The sequence below is a fragment of the Colobus angolensis genome, unplaced genomic scaffold (assembly GCF_000951035.1).
Source record: "Colobus angolensis palliatus isolate OR3802 unplaced genomic scaffold, Cang.pa_1.0 Scaffold111, whole genome shotgun sequence".
Lineage (NCBI taxonomy): Eukaryota > Metazoa > Chordata > Mammalia > Primates > Cercopithecidae > Colobus > Colobus angolensis.
In genome coordinates, this window is record NW_012112142.1 from 465,539 (window position 1) to 490,369 (window position 24,831).

Consider the following 24,831-nt stretch of genomic DNA (forward strand, 5'->3'; position numbering starts at 1 on the left):
TCACCACGTTGGACAGGCTGGTCTCTAACTCCTGGCCTCAGGTATCCACCTGCTTGGCCTCCCAAAGTGCTGGGATTACAGGCATGAACCACCGTGCCTGGCCAGATGGGTAATCTTGTTCTATATATTGATGTTCTTATAGTTTATATTATAGTTTCCATGGAAATTTAGCAATGGAAAAGGAAATGAAAAACTTACTCATGATGTTGTTAAATTTTCAATAGTCTTGAAAGTAAGGAAAAGACATAATTGAGAGCTACCTCCAATTGTTTATATCAAATGTGGTAATTAAGAGGAATTTTGGTGACCTATCTATGGCTGAATTAATGCAAAATAGCTTTTATATCCTTTTCTTTCCTCTTCCCTTCTCTTGTTCTGTGTGCTTACTATCATAATAATTGAGTATACATTAATTTTCTTCAAGTATTTATATTTTAAATAGGATTGTAATGTCAATAGAGACTTTTTTTTTTTCTTCAAGGTAAGTATCCTTTAAGCTACTAATTTGTCCCTAGAGTCTATAGAGGCTTCCATATATAATAGGTAGCACAGCTTCTCAGGGCATGTCCAGCTTTGCTGCTCTGCTGATCCATAATATACCTTGGAGATACTGGTTCTGGTTATACGAATAGAACAATTAAATTGTTCATTAGATGGATTGTTGATTACTAATCTTACTCAGAAAGGCTCAACTGGACTTGGATTATTCTAATTGCCAATACTGTTTTTGCACAAATGTCTGCAAACCTTTGAACAGTAATACCCCTTTTTCTTCCAATGAAGTTATTGCAGTAACCGCATCATTGCAGAGAATATTTCTTAAAAGCTTTTTTTCAGTATTCCCTTCTTTAATGAAAAACTTAATCCAGATTAAGCCACATACATAGACGTCTTGACTTTATTATTTTGAATACTTGAGATTTCCAAACTCTCTTTAACTGTCTTCACACAATTGCTGGTCTGTTATTTTAAGTAATTACAACTGTTCATTTCTTCTGCTTTTGTTTCCTCTACATGGGCTGCCTAGCGTTGCTAGAGTTTCATCAGTTTCCTGTCTTGAGAGGTTTCTAGTACAAATTCACATTTTCCCTTCCTAGTTTATCCAAGTTCCTTCCTGGTAATTTTTATCTTTTTGATCTGTTTCATTCTGCACGTTATTTGGAACCATTCTACTGTGCTCAAATGACCAGTCTGATCCCTAGTTCTCTTACTCCTTTTTCATTGCATATTTTATACCCTCTTTTCATCAGTCTGTCTTAAAGAATAAAGTGTTTTCATTTCAAAAGCTTATTATCTCTGTTTTTAATCTTAGCCCTTCTTTCTTCTACCATTTTTCGTCCTCTTATGTTTCATGCTGGGTTCTCTGCCTTATCAGACTTAATCTTGAAAAGTATGTTACTTCCTTCCCATTATCTCCAAGGTTGTTTGATTTATAGTCCATTCTAGGTGTCTCCAATTTCTCAGCTCTTATTCAACTACTTTCTGAAGTTTGTTATTATTTCTGCTAGTGTTCTGCTTTCTTAAGTGTAAGTAAACACATTTCTTACTTAACCAGGTAGATACACATTAGCTGGATGGATCTGGCTGTAAACATGCTATTATTTCGAAGATAAAACTGAGTTCCAAATGGCTACATCTTTGTCTTTGCACTTTTCATCCTTTCCTGTCTCTTTTAGCGTTTGTTTTTTTTTTTTGCTGCTTCTTAACATTCACTGCTCCTTTGTCTTCTGTAATAAACCTTAATGGTTTTTCTCCTCTCTCTGGCTAAATGTTTGTTTTCTTTGTTACTGCTTTCTTCTTTTATATACCACTTATATATAAATTGGGTTGAAACTTTGCTCTTAGCTCTTTTTCATTACACATCGTTTTGAGGATATGGTCTTGTGTTCATTATGTAGATTATCACAAAGTTGATGACTCAGAAATACCACATTTTTCTTAGTGACCTGTTTTACCACTATCTCAATTGCCATGTCCTTAGCACCCCAAAATTGTTACTTCCCAGTGGAAAAGTTTGTCTTGTACAATGCTTGATATATGGTTGGAACTAAGTAAATACTTTTTGAATCATGAACGAACTCCTTATCTGAGCTATCCAATCTGTTCAATTTGTTTTTTTTTTTTTTTTGGTTAAGATAATTGTTTTAACTGTCCACCTGTTCTCATGTCACAAGCGCTGTAATATCTCTGACCACTTCTTGTCTACACTTGTTAATATTAGTGTGATATTTTGGTCCTAAGTTTGACTAATGAGGAAGATGACATTTTTGTCTGCAGATGGTGGAAATAAAGATCACAGAGATTGTGATTTCCTTATGATTTTATGGGTAGTGGTGGAGTTGAAACTTACAACTAAGTTTCTGATGACATGTTTCCTGGTATTCACAGACAACATTTTTTTTCTCTTTGAGACAGAAAGTCTCACTGTGTCGCCCAGGCTGGAGTGCAGTGGTGTGATGTCTTGGCTCACTGCATGCAACCTCTGCCTCCTGGATTCAAGTGATTCTCGTGCGTCAGCCTCTGAGTAGCTGGGATTATAGGCGCCCGCCACCACACCCAGCTAATTTTTGTATTTTCATTATAGACAGAGTTTCACCATATTGACCAGGCTGGTCTTGAATTCCTGGCCTCAAGTGACCCACCTGCCTCAGCCTCCCAAAGTGCTGGGATTACAGGCATTAGCCACCACACCTGGCCAAAAACATTCTTTATAATGATACAAGTAATATGCCAGACGCAAGATTACTCAGTGTACTATGTGAGATTAAAAAAAAAAAAAAAGACTGGAAATGGAAGTGGGAGTACTTTAAATTCTTGTCTGATGAGGTAAAGATTTTAAGTTGGTGGAAGGAATAGGAAGGAATAAAAATCAAGGATGTGAGAAATTTTTCATTAATTAGAATTTTGAGATTCTTCTTTGAAGGATGCAGTGATGCTAGTGAAGTGGTTGAGTGAACCATCTTTCTGGTAACAGTTACAAAATCTGGACAAAATATTGAAAGAAAAACTTTAACTGTTTTAAAAGCAATGGAAAGTAATCAAAGAAGGCAGAAACCAGATGAGAGCCTCCAACTGCAATGTGTAATTGTATGTTTGTGACTTTCTTGCCTTATGGTGCATTTTCGCCTCCTATCATTCAGTGGCATAGGAAAGAAGTTATGGGTAGCCTAACAGTTGGAAATTTACTCAGGGGAATACTGGAAGCAATAAGGAAGATCCAAAATCTGAATGTAAACTCTGTCCAAATCATGGCTAATCACGAAACTATACATGCATAGGGGAGACCCCAGGGGACCCAGTGTCAAAACAGGTAGAAACAAGAGCGGAATCTGCTCCTGAAAGAATTGAACCGTGTGGGGTTTGTGATTGCTTCTTTTTTTGACAGTACATTTCTCAACTTGCAGGCAATTTGCGTGGCCAACAGCTGGCTTGAGGTATCAGAGCACAGAACATATTGTTGACAGAAGAGTTAAAATTTAGGGAACAAACACTGAAAGCAAGATAACATCAGAGGATGTAGGCCACACATCTGAGTATAATCTCTGCCCAGTTCCTTTACTGACCACCAGACTACCCAGTGCAGAGGGGATGCCCTGGGCATCAGATTAGAAGGAGGAAGCGGCTGGAAGGTGAAAGAACTAAGCAAAATCATTGTTGCTTACCACAATGAAGACACACAGTAAGTCCTCACTTAACGTTATTGATAGGTTCTTGGAATCTGACTTTAAGGGAAACAGTGTATAACAGAACATTTTTTTCCTCATCAGTTTTATAACAAAACTACGTTAAAGGAAATGACAGTATTCAAGGACCTTGCTGTTTGTTGTTTTGCTTCAAGTTGCTGTTTCCAAGACCTATCAACAATCTTAAGTGAGGACTTACTGAAGTTTGCAGTTTGAGTCCATATAAGCCCATTCAAATCATACAACATGAAAACCAAATGGTCCTTTGAAAGATTGCAACAAAATCCGGTTGCTATAACTTGCTATTTATAATATGCATTTTCAACCAAAAAATTATTAGATATGCAAATAAAGTGGAAGTATGACTCATTTTCAGGTAAAGAAAGTCATTCAATAGAAATTAACCCCGAGTATAGCTAGATACTGAATTTAGCAGGCAAAGACTTTAAAGTAGCCCCAAATATAGTCAGAAGAATGTAAGGAATCCTATGTTCAAAGGATTAAAGAAAAATACAGTCACCCCTCTGTTTCCATGTTTCTACATTTGCAGATTCAACCAACCATAGTTCAAAAATAGTTGGGAAAAAACATAATAAAATTTACAGCAATAAAAAATAATGCAAATAAAAAACAAAGAAGTCTTGTTGAGTGAATAGATAGGAGATCAAAACAGAAAAACAGATACTATAAAGAAGAAGCAAAAGAGAATTTTAGGGTTGAGATCAGTAAATAGAATGAAATTATTTTATTTCATTTTATTTTGTTTTATTTTGCGACGGAGTCTTGCTCCGTTGCCCAGGCTGGAGTGCAGTGGTACTATCTCGGCTCACTGCAACCTCCGCCTCCTGGGTTCAGGTGATTCTCCTGCCTCAGCCTCCCGGGTAGCTGGGATTACAGACATGTGCCACCACGCCTGGCTAATTTTTGTATTTTTAGTAGAGTAGAGACGGGGTCTCACCATGTTGGCCAGGCTGGTCTCGAACTCCTGACCTCAGGTGATCTGCCTACGTCAGCCTCCCAAAGTACTTTGATTACAGGCGTGAGCCACTGTGCTTGGCCTATGAAATGAAATTAAATAAGCGAAACAATTGTTTGGGGATGGCAAAAGAATCAGTTAAAGATAGATTAATAAAAGTCATCTATCTGAAGAGAAAGAACGGAGAAAAATAAGCAGAGTTTGAGAGACCTTTGGAGTAATACAATGTTTGAACATGTGTCTAAATGGAGTCTCAGATGGGGAATAAATAATGGCTGAAACCCCCCCCCCAACTTTGGTGGAAAGTGTCCATTTACGTATCCAGGAAGCTCAGCAAACTTTGAGCAGGATAAACACACACAGAAAACAGATGTAAGCACATAAGTGGTCAGATTGCTCAATGCCAGAGAATTTCTTGAAAGTAGCCAGAAATAACTTACCAGAAACAATGGCGACCTCTAGCCATGAATATGGTATATTCAGCAGAAAGGCAAAAAGCTATCAAGTAAGAATTCCGTGTTCATCTAGAAGTGAAGGTAAAATAAATACATGTTCAAATAAACCAAAACTGGGAAATTTTCACCAGCCAACCAGCATTGCAAGCAATTCTAAAGGACTCAATTTCAAGGGAAATGGCAGCAGATGGCAAGTGCCATCTGCAGGAGGAAATCAACATCAAAACTAGTAAATACATAATTTACTCTAATTTTTATAAACTATATTTTTCCTTGTTTTAAAAACAAGTACATATAACTTGAAGCAAAAATTATGATGATGCTGTATTGTTGGGTTTATAATGGAGTTTGAGAATGTACATATTGTACAATTTTTAATATGTATGTTATGACATACAAATTAACGTATTAATAGTCTTCTAACTTATGAACATGGCATATCTCATTAAGGTTATTGTTTAATTTTAGTAATGTATAATAGGCTTATAAAAACTTAAAAATGGCCGGGCGCGGTGGCTCACGCCTGTAATCCCAGCACTTTAGGAGGCTGAGGTGGGCGGATCACAAGGTCAGGAGATCGAGACCATCCTGGCCAACACGGTGAAACCCCATCTCTACTAAAAATACAAAAAAAATTAGCCGGGCATGGTGGCGGGCGCCTATAGTCCCAGCTGCTCGGGAGGCTGAGGCAGGAGAGTGGCATAAGCCTGGGAGGCGCGGAGGTTGCAGTGAGCCAGCTGAGATCGCACCACTGCACTCCAGCCTGGGCGACAGAGCAAGATTCTGTCTCAAAAAAAAAAACCAAAACAAAAACAAAAAAAAACTTAAAAATGTGGTAAAATGCATGTAAAATAAAATTTGCCATTTTAGCTGTACAATTTGGTGGCACAGTTACATTCACAGTGTTGTTCATTCATTACTACTTTTTCCAGAACTTTTCTATCATTCCAAACTCTGTACCTACAAAACAGTAATTTCCCATTTCCCTTCCCCCTAGTCCCTGGCAGTGTCTAATCTACTTTCTGTCTTTATGAATTTGGCTATTCTGTATTTCATATATAGTAGTCCCCCTTATCCACAGTTTGCTTTCCACAATTTCAGTTATCCGTGGTCATCTACGGTCTGAAAATAAGTGATTATAGTACAATAAGATGTTTTGAGAGACCACATTCATATAACTTTATTACATTATATTTTAATTGTTCTTTTTATTGTTGTTAATCTTTTACTTTGCCCAATTTACAGATTAAACAAATAAGTATATATGTATAGGAAAAAACATAGTATATATAGAGTTTAGTTCTATCTGTGGTTTCAAGCATCCACTGGGGTGTCTTGGAACATATCCTCTGTGGATAAGTGGGGGACTAGTGTACTTCCTGCCCTGCCCCTTGATTTGGAATCGCTGCTGTATGAATATACGGGCAGTCTGCCTGTGATGTGACTCTCCATTGATCACCAGTGATCAATGGTGTATGAATTAATTGCTGTTTATAAAGAGTCTTGGAATGACTGTTGAGTTTGCTCTATGTATGTATACATACAACAGTATGGCTACTGTTGTAGCTGATTTGGCTATGGTACCTTATTTGCTCCAAAGAGATGAAGTAGTGATAAAATCTGTGTTTACTAGGTGGAAGCTTGTATAAAAATGGGTACTCTGTTTTATTGAATTAGCTTGATTGGATAAAGTGGAAGTGCTGATGGTTTTGAAAATATGATGATAATGATGTCATCTCTCTGGTTTAAATACTTTGTAGCACTTGTGGTAGATTGAATGCTGGTGTCAGTAGTAAAGTCATGCTGTAGTTGTAGTCTGAACTAGCTGTACTGTTTTGGGTAGTAACTTAGACAGCAGAGAATACCACTTTCCTACGCAGGGATCCTCATCTCTCTTAGGGGGCCATTTCACGGCATCTTGGAGTGAATATACAGAGAGGAAGTAGCTAGATCCTAATTTCTGTAAGTTATGTCAGTTGGGGAACAATTGTGGTTGTCAACCTGTGTTAGGGCTGTATTGGTCTTGCTTTCAGTTGTGCTATAAAGTGGAAAAAATTGAATTGTTTATTTATCTCTTATTTATGGTGAAACTTTCCTGTGGTCCATAGAAGTGGCATAGCAAGCTGAACATAGCTGGGTTGGTTCTTCATTACAAGATCCTACCCCCACCTCCCTTTCTTTCCTGCCTAGTTTCTTGTATCCATACTGTAAGCTCTTTTTCCCAGTTAGAAGTAAGTTAGTTCAGTCTTAAAAGGAATTTTATGTGTGTCATACTGTTTGACTCTCTGAAAGGCAGATATGGGAATGTGGTAACATTCCAGCATGATGTTAACGGTGCTCTCATTTTTAAATGTGTAAATGGATGTGTGTGAAATGGTGGCTTGTCTGATACAATATTGGCTGCTAAGACATGTCTGACCTAGAGCATATATGTGTTGACTTCTTAATAGTCTCTTTACCATGCCGGATGATGTATATCTAGCTCATTCTTTTTAATTGACTAAGATGATACATATCTTCTGCCTCTTCAGAGCTAGGAATGTAAAGGCAAGTGAAAAATTTATTAGATGCTTTTAAAAGATGAAAATAGATGTGCTCCGTCACTAGTATAGTTTCTTTTTGACCACTGTGTCAACTTGTTTAGAAAGTATACTTTAGGCCAGATGCGGTGGCTCACACCTGTAATCCCAGCACTTTGGGAGGCCGAGGCAGGTGGATCATGAGGTCAGGAGTTCTAGACCAGCCTGGCCAACATGATGAAACCCCGTCTCTACTAAAAATACAAAAATTAGCTGGGCGTGGTGGCACGTGCCTGTAATCCCAGCTACTTGGGTTTGAGGCAGGAGAATCACTTGAACGCAGGAGGCAGAGGTTGCAGTGAGCTGAGACAGCACCACTGCACTCCAGCCTGGCAACAGAGCGAGACTCCATCTCAAAAAAAAAAAAGAAATAAAAAAAAGAAAGTATATCTTAAACATCAAATTAAAAGAATTTCCTGAAGTAACTTTTTTTTTTTTTTTTTTTTAGTAGGGGTGGGGAAGATACGAGTAGAAGAGAAATGAACTGGAAACTGAGTACCACTACCCTTTTGCTTACGTTCTATCCAGAAATCTTTCTTAAATTCCACAGTGTCAGTGTAACATCTTTTATCTTTTGAGCTGCCTTTGAGGTTCTTTACTTTGTCTCTGTTTGTTAGGATTCTACTAGAGAAGTTGTTTTCAGATTTTAATTTCTCTGCTCCATTTTCATCTTCTAATTTTTTAATTAAAAAAATTCAATTTTATTGAATTCTAATTAGTGCATAATTTGTTGAGTTTTGACCTATATGTGTACTCATGAAACCATCACCACAATGTATATATCCAATGAATATATATATCACCCTCAAAAGCCTCTTTGTAATCTCTTCCCTCCCCACTTCCCAGACAACAACTGATTTGCTTTCTATTACTGTAGGTCAGTTTGTATTTTCTTGAATGTTATTTAGGTAGAATCATATAATGTGTCTCCTCTTTTGTCTGATTTCTTTCAGCCCTAGCTCAATATATTTGAGATTTGCCTGTATTGTTGGATGAATAATCAATACTTTTGTTTTTTTGTTTTTTTTAACTGGGGAATAGTATTTCATTTTTGTTTCCATTTAGCTATTATTGCTGGATTGGGTTATTAACAGTTATTGACTGTTATAAATAAAGTGGTCACAAATGTTTGTGTGTGACATTTTATGTGGACTTGTGCTCTTATTTCTCCTGTAAGTGAAATTTCGGCTGAGTCATATAGTAGGTGTATGTTTACCTTTATAAGACACTGCCAAACTTTCCCAAACAGTTTGTATCAGTTTATATTACCACTTGCAGTGTATGAGCATTCCAGTTGCTTCATATCCTCAGAATTCTTGGCATGGTCAGTATTTTAATTTGATTTGTTTTAGTAGCTGTATAATAATATCTTATTGTGGTATTCATTAATCATTAGGAAAATGCAAATTATGTTGAACATCTTTACCTATGCTTGTTTGCCATTCACATAGTTTTTTGTTGAAGTATTTTCTCAAATCTTTTGCTTATTTATTTATTTATTTTGAATAAGAGTCTTGCTCTGTCTCCTAGGCTGGAGTGCAGTGGTATGATCATAGCTCACAGCAGCCTTGAACTACTGAGCTCAAGTGATCCCCCTATCTCAGCCTCCTGAGTAGCTGGGACTACAGATGTGTACTATGACACTCGGCTACTTTTTTTTTTTTTTTTAAGTATTTTCTTTTAAGAGACAGGGCCTGACTGTTGCCCAGGCTGGTCTCAAACTTCTGGCTTCAGCCTCCAAAAGTGCTGGGATTACAAGCTTGAGCCACAGTGCCTGACTACTTAATTTTTTTATTGTTTGTCTTATTTTTGAATTATAAGAGTTCTTTCTATGTGCTAAATACTAGTCCTTTGGATAACTATTTGCAGATTTTTTCAGTTTGTGGCGTGCCTTTTTTTCTTTACCATTGTCTTCTCAAGTTCAAAAGTTTATTTTGATGAATACACGTTTATATTTTTTCTTTTATATTTCATGCTTTTTGTGTTATGTTTTGGTAGGCCAAATAATGACCCCTGAAAGATGTCCACATCCTAATTTCCAAAAGCTGTATATATGTTACCTGCCATGGCTAAAGGAACTTTGCATATGTGGTTAAGTTAAGGGTTTTGAAATGGGAAGATTATCCAGGTTTATCCAGGTGAGCCCAGTATAATGAGAGAGTCCTTGTAAGAGGGAGGCAAAACCAATCAGGGCAGAAGAGATGAATGACTGCAGCAGAGGTTGGAATGATGTGTTTTGAAGATGAAGGGAAGGGGCCATGAGCTAAGGCCATGAGATAATAAATTTGTGTTGCTTTACACCAAGTTTATAGTAATTTCTTACAATAGCCAATACAGATTTTACCTGTAAGTGGAATGCTGCTGTAACACATACCTAAAAAGGTGAAAGTGGCTTTGAAATTGGGGTTTTGGCAGAAACTGGTAGAATTCTGAGGAACATAATAGAGAAAACCTAGATTGTCTTGAATGTAGAGATGGTAGAAATACAGATGTTAAAGGCTCTGCTGGTGAGGCCCCAGAAGGAAGTGAGGAGCACAGTAGAGAAAATGTGTACCATCTTAGAGAATACCTGAATCATCATAAAGAGACTGTTCGTGGAAATGTGAACGTTCAAGGTGCTACTGCTTGTGAGGGCTTTGAAGGAAATGAGGAAGATATTATTGGAAACTGAAGTGAAGGGTATCCTTGTTTAGATTGTAACAGAAAGCTTACCTGAATTCCATCCTGCAGTTATGTGACTAACTCTCCTGTCTTGCCTGGGTATAACAGCAGTCATTTATGCATACATTTGCAGTTCTACTCTGTACTTGTTGTAAAGTAGTTTTAATTAAAGTGACAGATTTATATTTTTACAAATTAAATTTAGAATTAAAAAATCAGTATTTAGAACAAATATCTTAGTAGACTATATATACTTATTCTTGAGATATTATCATTATTAAATCTTTTTACAGCTTCCTTTTAAGTAAATGGATATGTAATTTAAACCTTTAATTTCTGGATTTCCTGATGACTTTTCTTAAAGAATAATTTTTAAAAACACATTTTAATTTATAACTAATGGTTATTTAAGGAAACACAGATATTAGTTTTATTTAGATATATGCTTTTTTATTATTGATTTGGACAATGGAAGTGCATTGTTTGGTAGAATAATATTAAATGGTAGCTCTTGTTAATGGCTACTATTTATTAGTGGATACAACTTACAAATATCCATACATTCAGTCTTTATCCTTATCTTCCATATCTCTTTCTTCTGCATTCTAGGTTTTTTTGTTTGCTTTTTGAAAGGAGGATATATAAAAAAGTAATTATTTCTACATTTTTAGCTATTGCCAAGTTGAAAGTCAGTGTTTAAATTTTTTTAAAAAGGGCTGTTTAGTGTGGAATTCCTAAATATTATAGTTCCCTCTTCTGTCCTTTCAGAGCTATTGCACCATGTTAAAATTTTTTTGCATTCAGTTCAACCAGTGTTTGAAAATTTCCAGTAAACTTAAAGTACTTCTCTGGAGTTAGAAGAGCTCCTGTGTCTGATGTTATATTGCTAGTATTTCTCTTCAGGTTGGAATTTGGAATAGTCATTATCAAAAGTTATTTGTAGGCAAAATAAAAAATAACAAAAAGAAAAAGAAAGTTATTTGTAGGATATATTGGAGACTGGGGTACAAGATAAGTGACACAGTGAAGAAACACAGACAGTTTCAGAATATGAGACACCTAACATGGTTTCTGCAAGTTAGTGGCATGGAAAAAAAAAAAAAAAAAAAAAGAAGGACTTAGGGAGTTACTCTCCAGTAAAAGAGATACAAGAAGCAGTACTATAGTTATATACAACGGGTCGTTCTTTGGATTCTGTTTAGATCAAATTAACTAGAAAATACATTTTTAAAATAAGATGGGGAATTTGAATATTGACTGGTATTTTACTTAATATCATGGAAGTATACTTAATTTGAATGCGTATAGTGACTTTGTGAGCATTAAAGGCAGTGGCCAAATTATTTAATGATACATAATGATGTATGTGGATGAGGGAAGTAATGACGCAATGTCTGGAATTTACTTTAAAATACCTTGGAAAAAATGAATAAAAGATAGATAAAGCAATATTGCTAATATTTTAGTACCTGTTAAATATAGGTGATGGTAGATATATAGAGGTTCATTATAGTCTTTTTTCTACTTTTTGAAAAATTTCATTTAAAAATTCAAAAAAATTCTAAAAATATTTTTTCTTTTAGAAACCAACATGTGCTGAAAAAATTAAAAATTTTGTTCATTGACCACATTTTTGCTGCCACCACTCTTTCAACGTTTAAAAAATGTTCTTAAATCTTTAAAAATTCGATTTACTTTTTCGTTAAGAAAATGAAGCATTTCCTGGCCATTTCATCCTTCCTCTTGTATTTTTTTCTCCTTACCTGCTGCCACCAACTACTAGAAAAGTATTTCTTTTTGTTTTTTATGTACCTTCTCCTTGAAATATAAAAGTTCAGTGAAGGCAGGAGAGATTTTAGCCTGTTTTTGTATGATTGCATTTTCTTTATCCATACCTGTGAAGCATGTGGTAGGTGCTGAGTAAACATTTGAATGACTGAATGGATGACTGAATAGACTGAATGGACCAGAGTTCTAGAAGACATGGGGTGATGTGGGGTTTGGTTAAGGACAGAACCAAGGAGAACCCCTTTGAAAATTAACTCTGTGGGATTTACAGGGGAAAATGTGGGCTAATACATAAGAAGATTAAGAAATCATCTTTCCTGTTTGACTGTAAAGCCTTAATATTTCAAGCATTTAACCTATTTTCAGCATAAATAATTAAGTCTTTTTTAAAATTTTTTTCTGAGATGGAGTCTCACTCTGTTGCCCAGGCTGGACTGCAATGGTGCGATCTTGCCTCACTGCAACCTCCACCTCCCAGGTTCAAGTGATTCTCTGGCCTCAGCCTCCCGAGTAGCTGGGATTACAGGCATGTGCCACCACGCCTATCTAATTTTTTGTAGTTTTAGTGGAGACAGGGGTTTCACCATGTTGGCCAGGCTGGTCTCAAACTCCTGACTTCAGGTTATCCACCCGCCTTAGCCTCCCAAAGTGGTGGGATTATAGGTGTGAGCCACTGGCCTGGCCATTAATTAAGTTTTTATACTGTAATTTCTCTAATTGTCTTTAATGTATTCTTGAAAGTGTTTTTCCTCCTAATTTATTTAATCCTGCAAGACAATCCGTTCTTGAAGTTCTATTTAAAGTTTATGTATTTCTTCTCAGGAAAAAAATTACTTAAAACTAGTGATTTGTACAGGCAAGATGAGTTTTAGAAACTGTTATAATTTATTTTTATATTAAAAATATATAATGTCACATTTCCCTTTTCCTAACAACTGATCTTCTTTATTTTTTAATGTATATTTATAAGCTAGATTTTAAAATTTTGCTCCAGGGACTACTGTAGTTGTTCTACTACTTAAAAAATAAAGATGTTAGTATTTAACACTGTTATGAGACACAGCTGATAACAATTGTGCTCAACAATGAAGATGACTAAAAACTGGGTTTTTAAAATGACAGTGAAAATTCAGAAACATTTTATGCTTGCTGTTCTAAAGTGAGTATTTTTCTAATCACTGCTTTAAAATTACTGAAGTCCTTTTAATAACCAACTCTGTGTTTTAAGGAGAAAATGTGAGCAAAGATTTTTAGTGATTCTAAATTTGTTTTGTTCTCTTAACTTTTAAAAATTATTGAAGACCCCAAAAAAACTTTAATTTATGTGGGTTATCTCTCTTAATATTTACCCTATTAGAAAATAAGGCTGAGAAGTTTAGTTTTCATTTATTAAATTTATTTAAAAATAACAGCTAATTACGTGTTTACACAAGGTCTGGCTTACAGGAAGACAGTTGGATGCTCATATCTGCTTTTGCATTCAGTTTGTTAGGATATTACATGCTGTATACTCTGACAAAAACTTTACTTTGTGTATACTCAAGAGACAGAGTAAAAAACGTAAGTAACATCTTAGTATTATTGTAGAAATAATTTTGATCTTATAGACTCCATGTAAGTGTCTCAGGAACTCCCAGGGTTCATATTTTGAAAATTGCTGGAGTCATCTCTGAGATGCTATGTGTGACAAATAGTGTTTTTAAATGAAACAATAATTTTTAAAATATAGCGTCAATTGGCTAAGTTTTTATTTGATATTTCCCTCCGCCCCCCCCCAGACAGGGTCTTGCTCTGTCATCCAGGCTGGAGTGCAGTCATGGCTCACTGCAGCCTCCACCTCCTGGGGTCAAGTGATCTTCCCACTTTAGCTTCCCAAGTAGGAAGTAGATGGGACCACAGGCAAGTGCCACCATGCCCCACTAATTTTTGTATGTTTTGTGGGGACAGGGTTCACCATGTTGCCCAGACTGCTCTCATACTTCTGGGCTCAAGCAATCTACTCGCACCCGACTCAGCGTCCTAGGAATTCTGGTAGCTGGATTCTTATTTGATACATTTTTACCTTTAGAGGAACCATAAAAATTAGTTTATGCTTACTTATGCAAATAAATTTGAGCATTGAGGAAGTATGTCTTGTTCAGGGTTGTGTTTGTAGATTTCACATCTTTTAGACTACCATTTAAGAGAAGTGATCACCTTGTATCTTAAGGAAATTAAAATTATTTGATAGAAATGGATTGTTAAATATTTTTAAAACAAGTTTTGACGGTTACTTGCAATTAAAGGGGAAAGCAACTTTCAAATGTATTAGTTAATTGAAGAAATACTCAAGATCCTTAATTGTTGTTAGTGAGCAAGTATTAATGTTCTTTCCTCTTTGAAAACGTATCTATACCTAGACAAAGTTAATTATAAACTTTTTCATAAACGATATTATGCTTTTTTTTCTAGTAATTTTTAAACCTTATCTTTGTTGGTTTGCCTTCCATCTCTCTCTATCTGCAACATACAAATCAATAGTACTCTACATCAAATTAGCTGATGTGGAAGGAAAGTGATAAATAATGAAAGTATCTCATATTGCTTATACTCTGTTTAAGTTGTAATTAATATAAGATCCAAGGGATATTGGTGTGGGGGATGAGGAGGAGGGAACATTGCAAGTCAAGCTATTTCACAGCTATTCTATACCTTTGAATCTTTTATTTCATAATTTTCTTTAGAAACAATAGTAATAGAGACTGAATAGCTAGTAAGATAACTTTCGTTAATAGCAGTATGGCAAGGATTTTTAATGCTTGTTGGTAATGTTAGACACATGATTTATTTATAGGCTTTTGTTAATTAGAAAACTCATACAGATATCAAATTATTATGGACAGGTTATACATTTTTTGGCAACACATATCCTACCAGGTTTTAATGCCTGATACCTTGTTTTTATGTTAGCATGAGGTGTTAATTTTTTCATTACTACTCTTAGCTTCCCTGGCTTACCCATTTGTTAGGAGTACATCAGCAGTACTAGGACATTTTTCCCTAACGTGTCTGACATGCATCTGAAAGTGTGACAGAGCAGGAGTATAGCTAGATTTTAGAAGTTCTTTTTTTCATTTAAGAAACTTAAATTTCAGATTTGATAGTACTTCATATTTTCTACATAGTGTGCTCTTTCGATGAATAGCTGTGTAGCAGCAGCACAGGAAAAGCAGAGTTCTTGGCAATACCCAGCTCAATTGCATCTGCAGATGAGGATTTAAAATTCTATGCAGCAGACAGTACCTCCAGCAGGCGAGTAAAAGGTTACTGCATTATTGTTCTTGTTTGTTTCCATAGCCTTTATCTACCAAAGGATTTTTAAAAAATTGAATGTGAAATGCATGCCTGTTTTTAGATATTCTGGAAATTGATTTAAGTATAACATGAATATCAAAAGGGCAGTGCAAGGTGAAGGCAGAGGCAGTGCTGGATCTTGTTAGCTTTAAACCAGGGAAGAAATTGAGCATATTACATACACAAATAATAAATCTTTCAGTGCCACAGACAATGGGAAGTTTTAAAATACATACTTTAATTCAAGGTGTCTATTATTTAGTTTTTAGACCATCTTCCCCAAAAAGGGTGCTATTACATTAGCAATCATTGGTCTATGAATGTTCGTTTAAGTTATAGTAATTTGAAGTATGATTATTTGGGAAGACTATAAAGTATTTGTATTAATGTGACCCTCCCTTGTCCTGGAAATTGTAATGTGGATTAATTATGTGGTATAGACAGATATCTTTGTGCATTTTTGGCAAAGGTAAAATGCTTAAATATAAAAGATACTATAGTATAGCTAACATACTTAATATTGTTGCTTATGTTTTCAGGGTTGTTCATGGTTTTTAAAATAATCTTTTAAATGAAATGCAGATAAGTAAGTGGGAGAAAATTCAGTATCAAAACAATGAGGTTTTTGATGGCTTTTTACTTGTTGTCAATACCTACCTATATAGCCATATGTCCTTTTTTTCTCATTAAAACTCTTCTAACATTTATGATAGCAGGAGCCACCTTGGATTCTCCAGCTTGTTTATTACATCATTATCTGCACCAATATTTTTGCTATAGATTTTTATTGTTCCATTACTTCTCAAGTCTACATAAAGCATCCAGAGGGAATTTTTACTTGCATGTCTTATTCAGTTACCCTCCTGCCCTGTCTCATCAGTCCTCAAAGATTTGTATTAGCTACTGTCTACATTTTGTTTATTTAAAAAATACTTAGGCCTATATTTTTGTATTGTAGATTGAATAAGATTGAAAACAGTTCTATAAATAAATCTATAGTATAGAAGTAAAATTTGTTGATTATTCTTACTGTGAGTATTTGGCAGGCTTCTTGAATTGTAGAGTCATAAAAGGTCAGCAGTTCTGATTGGTAAGTTAAAGAATCCGTCCAGTAATTTGCTCCCTGTTGTTTCTCAAAGCAATGCAGCAGCAGTTCTTTTCCAGATATTGAACGGTTCTTGAACAGTGTGTGTGGAGATGGGGAGGGGTGGAGCTCATTCCTGTTGGTTGTTGAAATAGTGTGCATTTACAGAGGGAACAGGTTGGATAGGCTGAGCTGAAGGAGTAGGCAAACAGATCTAAACTGTTGGAAGACAGAAAGTGGTTAGTATAATTTTGGGGTGTCTTATCTTGAGTTTGCTCCTTTGTTAAGTACTTGGGCTTTAATATAAAACAATTTAAAATATTAAAGCACCTTACCTTCTTTCTAAAGAGTAACTGGGAGACTTCTATTTTTAATACTGAGTTTTTCTTGGCGATGAGTTTGTGGCTGGCATCTTCTGTAGCAAAGCTGTTGTTTTATTCTTTTTTAGCAGTGTTTCTTTCAGCCAAAGAGCTGCAGAATGAGGCAGTTTGACAATTTTGAGTATATACGTGACATCACCAGTTCTGATTTTTTAAGTCAAGTTCTTATCCATTGAGCAAGTCAATGTGTGGCTGTGGCTGCAGCATTATTTCTTCTTTAATGAAGAGGTTGAGCCGTTCGACCTGCTCCGATTTGTTCTCTTGTAGCCATACATCAGACCAGTTGCAGAGATTATCCATCGAATGTCCCAGGCAACCAAAGGTAACTACATAGATTTATTTCAAATAAAAATATGCAATGAAAATGGATGCATTATGACTAGGACCAAATGATTAAAAATAAAAGACCAATTAAAGATGTTCTTAGCAGTTTTCTTGACCTTGCAGTAGATATCCAATATCATTTTGTCATCATCAGATTGTGTAGCAATGGAAATGCACTGCAGTAATTGATTTTGTAATAGGATCAGGTGATTTACTAGCTGCACTGACAACCACTTGCTTGCTTGCTCTGAGCTGTGGAGCACTCTAATGGATGTTGTGATTTCAGCCTGGAGTTTATGTGAGACTGCCGGCCACTTAAAGCAGCAGCACTTATTTTAAAGATTAGATTAGTTTTTCTTGTTGTCTTTCTTTCAAGTTTTGTGAGTAGCCTCAGTAATTTGATGGTTGTGTGTCCTCATGAAATTTTAGAGATTATATATTATTTCACTCATCAATTCATAGTCTTTCTGCTCCATATTCCTAGCTCAGCATCAACATATTCTGGTATTGGCCGGGCGCGGTGGCTCAAGCCTGTAATCCCAGCACTTTGGGAGGCCGAGATGGGCGGATCACGAGGTCAGGAGATCGAGACCATCGTGGCTAACACGGTGAAACCCCGTCTCTACTAAAAAAAAATACAAAAAACTAGCCGGGCGAGGTGGCGGGCGCCTGTAGTCCCAGCTACTCAGAGGCTGAGGCAGGAGAATGGCATAAACCCGGGAGGCGGAGCTTGCAGTGAGCTGAGAACCGGCCACTTTACTCCAGCCCGGGCGACAGAGCGAGACTCCATCTCAAAAAAAAAAAAAAAAAAAAACATATTCTGGTATTGACCATGAGAGTATATCTCTAAAATATGAGAGTTATTGGTGATTATGCTATGTTATCTAAATGAAGTGGAATATTCCTCACATTCGTAAATTTCATTAGCTTCAAACTCTAGCTGTAATTAGAATGATGGTAAGGTTCTTGATCTCTTTGAGTTGTACTACAGTTGTTTTGCATCCTTTTTTGGTCTTTTACTTTCTTAGTTGGTTTCATGGGTACAGCACCATTCAGGAAATAGGAGTTGTATTACTTCTAAGGGATACTGATGAGGATATAGAAAGCTATTTTAAAGTAGTGTTTAAGGATATAGGAAATTAAAAATCTAATATCCAGTATTATACATTTCAAAGTGATTATTTTAAAATAATTTTTGTTTTCCTTTTCTGTGCCTTTTAAACAAATAATTGGTTCAAATATAGAAGTGTAGGAATATTGCTAACTGTAAAATAGAAACTCAGATGCTGTCAAAGACTTTGGTTACTTAAAAGTTTTGCTGATGGTGTTATATTAGAAAAGAAACTCTCTTCCACTCACGTCCTCACCAATACCACTACCTCATGTAAAGTGTTTTATACAGATTCCGCTACATAAAAATACTGAATTCTTTATCATTCCCTATTTATGTTCTTGCCATGATAGAGACACCATTTCTCTCGACCACATCTAAAACCATTTACAAAAATTAAATAACATTAACAATTTACTATAGTAGAAACTGAGCATAAAATTGTCATCACATGTGGTATTCAAATCACCATGTTAAGAGAACTTTCCTTTTTGATATACTCAAATAGTCACCTGTAGTGTTTGAAGCCTTAGTGTTTATAGAAAGTTGAAAATATTATCTGTGCTAGTCTGCACATTTCCTTTAATTCAGATACTTTACACATTAATTATGGAAGATTGAATATAATTTAAACACTAGTGTTTGTAATCATTTATTATTCAACAGGTAAAAAGTTTACAGACTCTCCCGACTTTCAAGAAAAATCCCTTCTGTGAACACTGATGAACATAAGCACGTTAATATCATTTAAGATTTGGTCAAGGGTGTGTCTGAATGTCATATATATTGAAAATGTTTCATGATGGGCCACCAGCAAATTAATCATGGATATATTTTACTGGAGTGCCATACATGAAAGCATCTTTTCGTGATGGGTTCAGCAAATAGGTGACGAGGAAGTAAACACCAGAGTGTTGACTACTTTTTATAAAAGTTAGAAAGATAACTATGATACTGTGATTAGACAGTATTTTATGTAAAATAAATGGGCAGTGTGAAGTTCTAGCCTCAGTGGAGCTGCCTTTTCTAAAGAGCCCTGGATCGAGCATTAAAAGAGTTGGATTTAATTTGGCTCTGCCATTAATCTATTTGATAACCTTGATCAAATTACATAAGAACATTTTAAAGTCCCTTAAACATGCTCTTGAAATGTCCATTAAAAAGATTTCAATTTACCCTTACCAGTGGGAAGTATTAGAATACTTGACCTTGAAGTTATAGAAGTTAGAATTAGGAAGAAGGATGAAATTTCTTAAAGAATCAAGTTGTAGGTGATCTTAAAACGTTCCCTTTAACTTTTTATGCCTTTTTTTTGGGGGGTGGGTGGGTAACATTTTTTTGCTAAGAATACTGTTTTATCTCTTTGATATCCAATATTTCCTAAGTAGGATAGTAATTCTGGAAATTATCCTAGTGGTTAAAAAAATAGACCTGGGATTAAAATCTGGTGCTGCCGTTTTTTTCTAGGCTTTCTAACAAAGATAATGTCATTAGGGAGTTTATTCAGTACCTAGCATATTTTTTAGTAAACACCTTTTAAGAAGGGTGGCCATTACGTTATTGGTGCTTTCTTCCTATATGGTATATTAGATAAGCTGTGTGCAGTCATCTTTGTTGCCTTGGTAAAATGGTTTGTAGGTTGGTTGACTGAACCCTTACTTTGGACCAAGCGCTGTACTAAGCACTTTAAAAAAAAAAAAAAAAAAAGAGTCTTGCTGTGTCACCCAGGTTGGGGTACAGTGGCACAATCTCGGCTCACTGCAACCTCTGCCTCCTGTGTTCAAGCAGTTATCCCGCCTCAGCCTCCCAAGTAGTTGGAATTACAGGCATCTGACACCACACCTAGCTAATTTTTTTGTACATTTAGTACAGATGAGGTTCTGTCATTTTGTCCAGACTGATCTCTAACTCCTGTCCTCAAGTGATCTGCCCTCCTTGGCCTCCCAAGGTGTTGGGATTACAGGCGTGAGCCACTGTGCCTGGCCTGTACTAAGCACGTCTATGATAATTATGTCATTTGTGAGAAAGACTCTAGTGATTATTTTAAACATGAGAAAACTGAGGCTCAGAGAGATTCTACAACTTTCTAAAAATCACACAACTAGGAAATGGGAGAATCAGTGTCAAAACTTTAGGCCTCAGCCTGATGCTCAAAGGAAGTGCTCATTGAAGCACTTTGGATTTTGAAATTTCTGATAAGTATAATGCAAATATTTTTTTAAAATCCCAAATCTGAAACATTTCTGGTTCCAAGCATTTCAGATAAGAGATACTCTGTATTTGTACTTTCAGTTAAGCTGTGAGTGTAAAGATGAAGCCAAATTTCATCTGAAGAAGTTATATAAATGATTACCTAATTTTTTTAGTCTTGAATAAGAAGTGATTTGTTCACCTCTTACTCAGCAATAATTCGTAGGAAGTAATTATTCATATAAAGCATATTTGTACTGTTTGGAGTAATGTTTTCCAAAGTGTGGTTCAGGACTGGGCACGGTGGCTCACATTGTAATCCCGGCACTTTGAGAGGTAGAGGCAGATGGATCGCTTGAGTCGAGAAGTTTGAGACCAGCCTGGGACACATGGCAAAACCTCATTCTACAAAAAATGCAAGAAAATTAGCCAGATGTGGTGGCATGTGCCTGTAGTCACAGCCATGTGGGAGGATCATCTGAGCCTGGCAGGTCGAGACTGCAGTGAGCTGAGCTGTGGTTGTGCCACTGCAGTCCAGCCTGGGCAACGGAGTGAGACCCTGTCTCAAACAAAGAAAGTATGGTTCAGGGGATCACTTGTATCTATCACTTTGGATGGTGGTTAGAAGTACCACTTTACATCAGGGCCCATTGAAAGAATCACCAGAATGGGATCCAGAGATCTTCGTTTTCAAATAAGCTTCTCACATGATTCTTGGTTATACCAAATTGTTACAACCAATGATACTGAGAATGTTTTCCTGTTTTAACTTGTTTCTTTGCCTTGCAGCTTTTCCTTTCTTTTACAAATTTGTTTACAAACCACAGATGATTTGTAAAATTATCCTTCTGACTTATGGTGAAATGTAAATTGGTTCTTTTGTGGTACTCATTTTAGGAACATGTTTAGGATTAAAAGTGTTCATAAACTTTAACTCAGAAAACCTACTTCTCGGAATTATCCTAAGGAGATAATCAGATTCACAGGAAGACTTAGGCACAAGGATGTTCATACCATCATCGTCTATAATGGTGAAAAACTGGAAACAACTCAATTTCAAACATCAGATAAATGATTTGTTTTTTATATCCATTTGTTTGGACTACCATCCAGCCATAAAATGTCATATGGGGAAGATTTTGTAAGACGTAGCAAAGTGCTCATGATTTAATGTAAAGTCTCAAAAGAAGAATGTAAAATTATGGTCATACATATATATGCATATACTGCATATGGTCCTAGGTTAAATCATATGAAATTACCAGTTTTGTGGGTCAAGAGTAGTAGAATATCAGCATTTTCATGTAGTGTAACCTAACATGGCACCAATTTCTAAAGCACATATTTGTAACACTTTGTAGAGAAGGAGACTGGAAGGAAATACAGCAAATTTATAAAGTGATTATCTCTGGGTGATGATATTATGGATAATTTGAAATATTTCATCTTTACATGTCTATATTTTCAAATTTTCTACCATATCTTAGACTCAACCTTTGAAATAGGACAAAGTAAATTAATAAAACAGGGAACAGTTGCAAACTTTTTCAGAAAAACATTAAGTAAAATTGTTTAGAAGATTGTAAATCCTTTAAGCTAGTATAAGGACCCCTTTATACTGATATTCTTAACTTTTATTAATTATTGACTGTGTTTATACAAATGGAGCATATACGCCTTTACCCACCCACCCAGCAAATTTTCATTGTATTTTAATCTGCAGTGGAAAGTATGCTTCAAAAGAAGAGAAAAAAATATCCATTTTCAAAGTTTTAAAAGAGAATTGAGTTCTTAAAAGACCGTCAACTATATGCAGGAGTCAGTTGAGTAGCCACGTTAAGCACAAAGCCCTGTTTTAGGCTGTGTGGTTTTGATTTTTAATTGTAATTTAACTAATCCATAGAACTCTGCAGATTAAAGTTAGTAATCAGTATTTATTTTAAAATATTACTGTATTTTTTTGAAAGGAAGATGTTTCTCCTGCTTTCTTACACTTTAATGATCTAATTTTAAAGATACAGCTTGATGAAAGTAACAGCTACCATATTCTGCTTATCTGCCATACACCAGGTTTTGGATGCTTTAATATATTTTTTGTTTTGTTTTGTTTTGAGAAGGAGTTTCACTTTTGTTGCCCAGGCTGGAGTGCAATGGTGCGATCTTGGCTCACCACAACCTCCGCCGCCTCCTGTGTTCAAGTGATACTCCTGCCTCTGCCTCCTGAGTAGCTGGGATTACAGGCATGTGCCACCACACCTGGCTAATTTTGTATTTTTAGTAGAGGTGAGGCTTCTCCATTTTGGTCAGGTTGATCTCGAACTCCCGACCTCAGGTGATCCGCCTGCCTTGGCCTCCGAAAGTGCTGGGATTACAAGCATGAGCCACTGTGCCCAGCCTTGGGTGCTTTAATATGTTATTTCTTTCAATCTTCACCTAGAAAGTATTAATTAGATATGAACTTTGTTTTAGCATTGAGGAGGCACTGAAACTATTAAAAGCTTTCCTGAGATCATATTAAGTGGTGGATCTAGGTTTTTACCTCAGTAATGTCTGACTTAAAAGGCCCATGTTCTTATCCCTGATACTATCCTTGTTGGTCTGTCTGAAACTTTTAAGTGTTCATAATTTGGGAAACAAAACTGTTGTATAAGCCTTCCTAATTCAGACTGTCAAAGTGTACAGCAAAGTATATAATGAGTCACTATTGCTCATTTTTATTCAACTATTTGTTACCTATCCTTTAATCTGGACAGTACATGTGTACTGGCATTTAATGATCCCCTGCTAATAGCTAACCTCTTGTGTAAACCACTGGAAATACTAAAACAGAGAGGCCAAAAATTGCCTCCTTGGAGTTTACAGTCCTAATGAGAGAGACAGATAACAAAATAGTTACAAGGTATTTCAGAATATAGGTATGGAATAGACCCTGTTGGAGCAGAAAGTTTTTAAACTAATAATGTTTGGGAGTAGGGGTGAAGAGTTACTTGGGAAGCCATCTTGGAGGCAGTGAATTTAGAAGGAGCCATAGATTTTGTTTTTGCTACCAGCCTAGGAATTTACATTTTAACAAGAACCCCTGCCTCCAGAGTGATCTGTAATTCTGTTGAAGTTTGAGAACCACCACTGTAGATTGTAGTTGATGCTATGAGAGAGGGTATAATACCCGGAGGAAGCTGTGTGGTATGGGAAATGAGAAGCTGGAAATCTCAGAGCGACAACATTGCTTTGATAAGTAGGGGAAGTTATATAATAGTTACAATTAATATATTGTAAGCAGTATCTTTTAGTGCCTAGGAGTAAGATTGGAAATGTCTTGGATTTTATGTACGGTCGCAAAACTTACAGGAAGATATCAAAATTCCGATTGAGGTTACTTTTTTCTGAGTGGGGTGGGTGGTGGTGAAATGTTATTATTTACCCTAAAATGTGTGATTAAGAGTGAATAAAAATCATGTTAACCTTATAATGTTTAAGAAACAGGTTTAATTTTTAAAAGAAAAGTAAGCATAGGAGCAAAGTTTTGTAACATATTCTGCTTCTATATATGAAATTAATTCCTAAAGTTTGGAATTTACTAGTTGTTGAAAGTCATAGCAGTCTATCCTCCAAAGAGAGCTTTTTAAAATTTATTTTTTAGAATCAGACCTGGGTTAACTGGGTTAACTTTTAGATATAATTTGGCATAACCAGCAAGTCATTGGTTATTCAGAAATAAAGATTGGAAATAATTGCCATATAGTTTTAGCTCTGTATATTTTGTGATACTGACTGTTGCTTCCTCCTTTACTTCCATTTTATTATTAGAGCTTTATTAAGAGTGAATTGAAAAGAAAACTGAATTTTTAAAAATCTGAATAGTTGGATTGGGGCAACTCTATTCCTATTTATGAGACTTCACTCATTTATATTGGTTTTATACTGACGTTAAAGAATCAATGTCGGCCGGGCGCGGTGGCTCACACCTGTATTCCCAGCACTTTGGGAGGCTGAGACGGGCGGATTACGAGGTCAGGAAATAGAGACCATTCTGGCTAACACAGTGAAACCCCGTCTCTACTAAAGAATACAAAAAATTAGCCAGGCGTAGTGGCGAGTGCCTATAGTCCCAGCTACTCGGGAGGCTGAGGCAGGAGAATGGAGTGAACCCAGGAGGCGGAGGTTGCAGTGAGCCGAGATTGCACCACTGCACTCCAGCCTGGGCGACAGAGTGAGACTCCGTCTCAAAAAAAAAGAATCAATGTCATATATTGGTGAGTGTTAACAG

The 24,831-nt window shown here is 36.0% G+C and overlaps 1 protein-coding gene across 2 annotated transcripts in view; it reads left to right on the forward strand.

The window, feature by feature from the left end:
• The window catches only part of FBXW7 (F-box and WD repeat domain containing 7, E3 ubiquitin protein ligase), a 214,102-nt gene that overhangs the window by 69,538 nt on the left and 119,733 nt on the right, over nucleotides 1–24,831 (forward strand). The window lies entirely within an intron of this gene.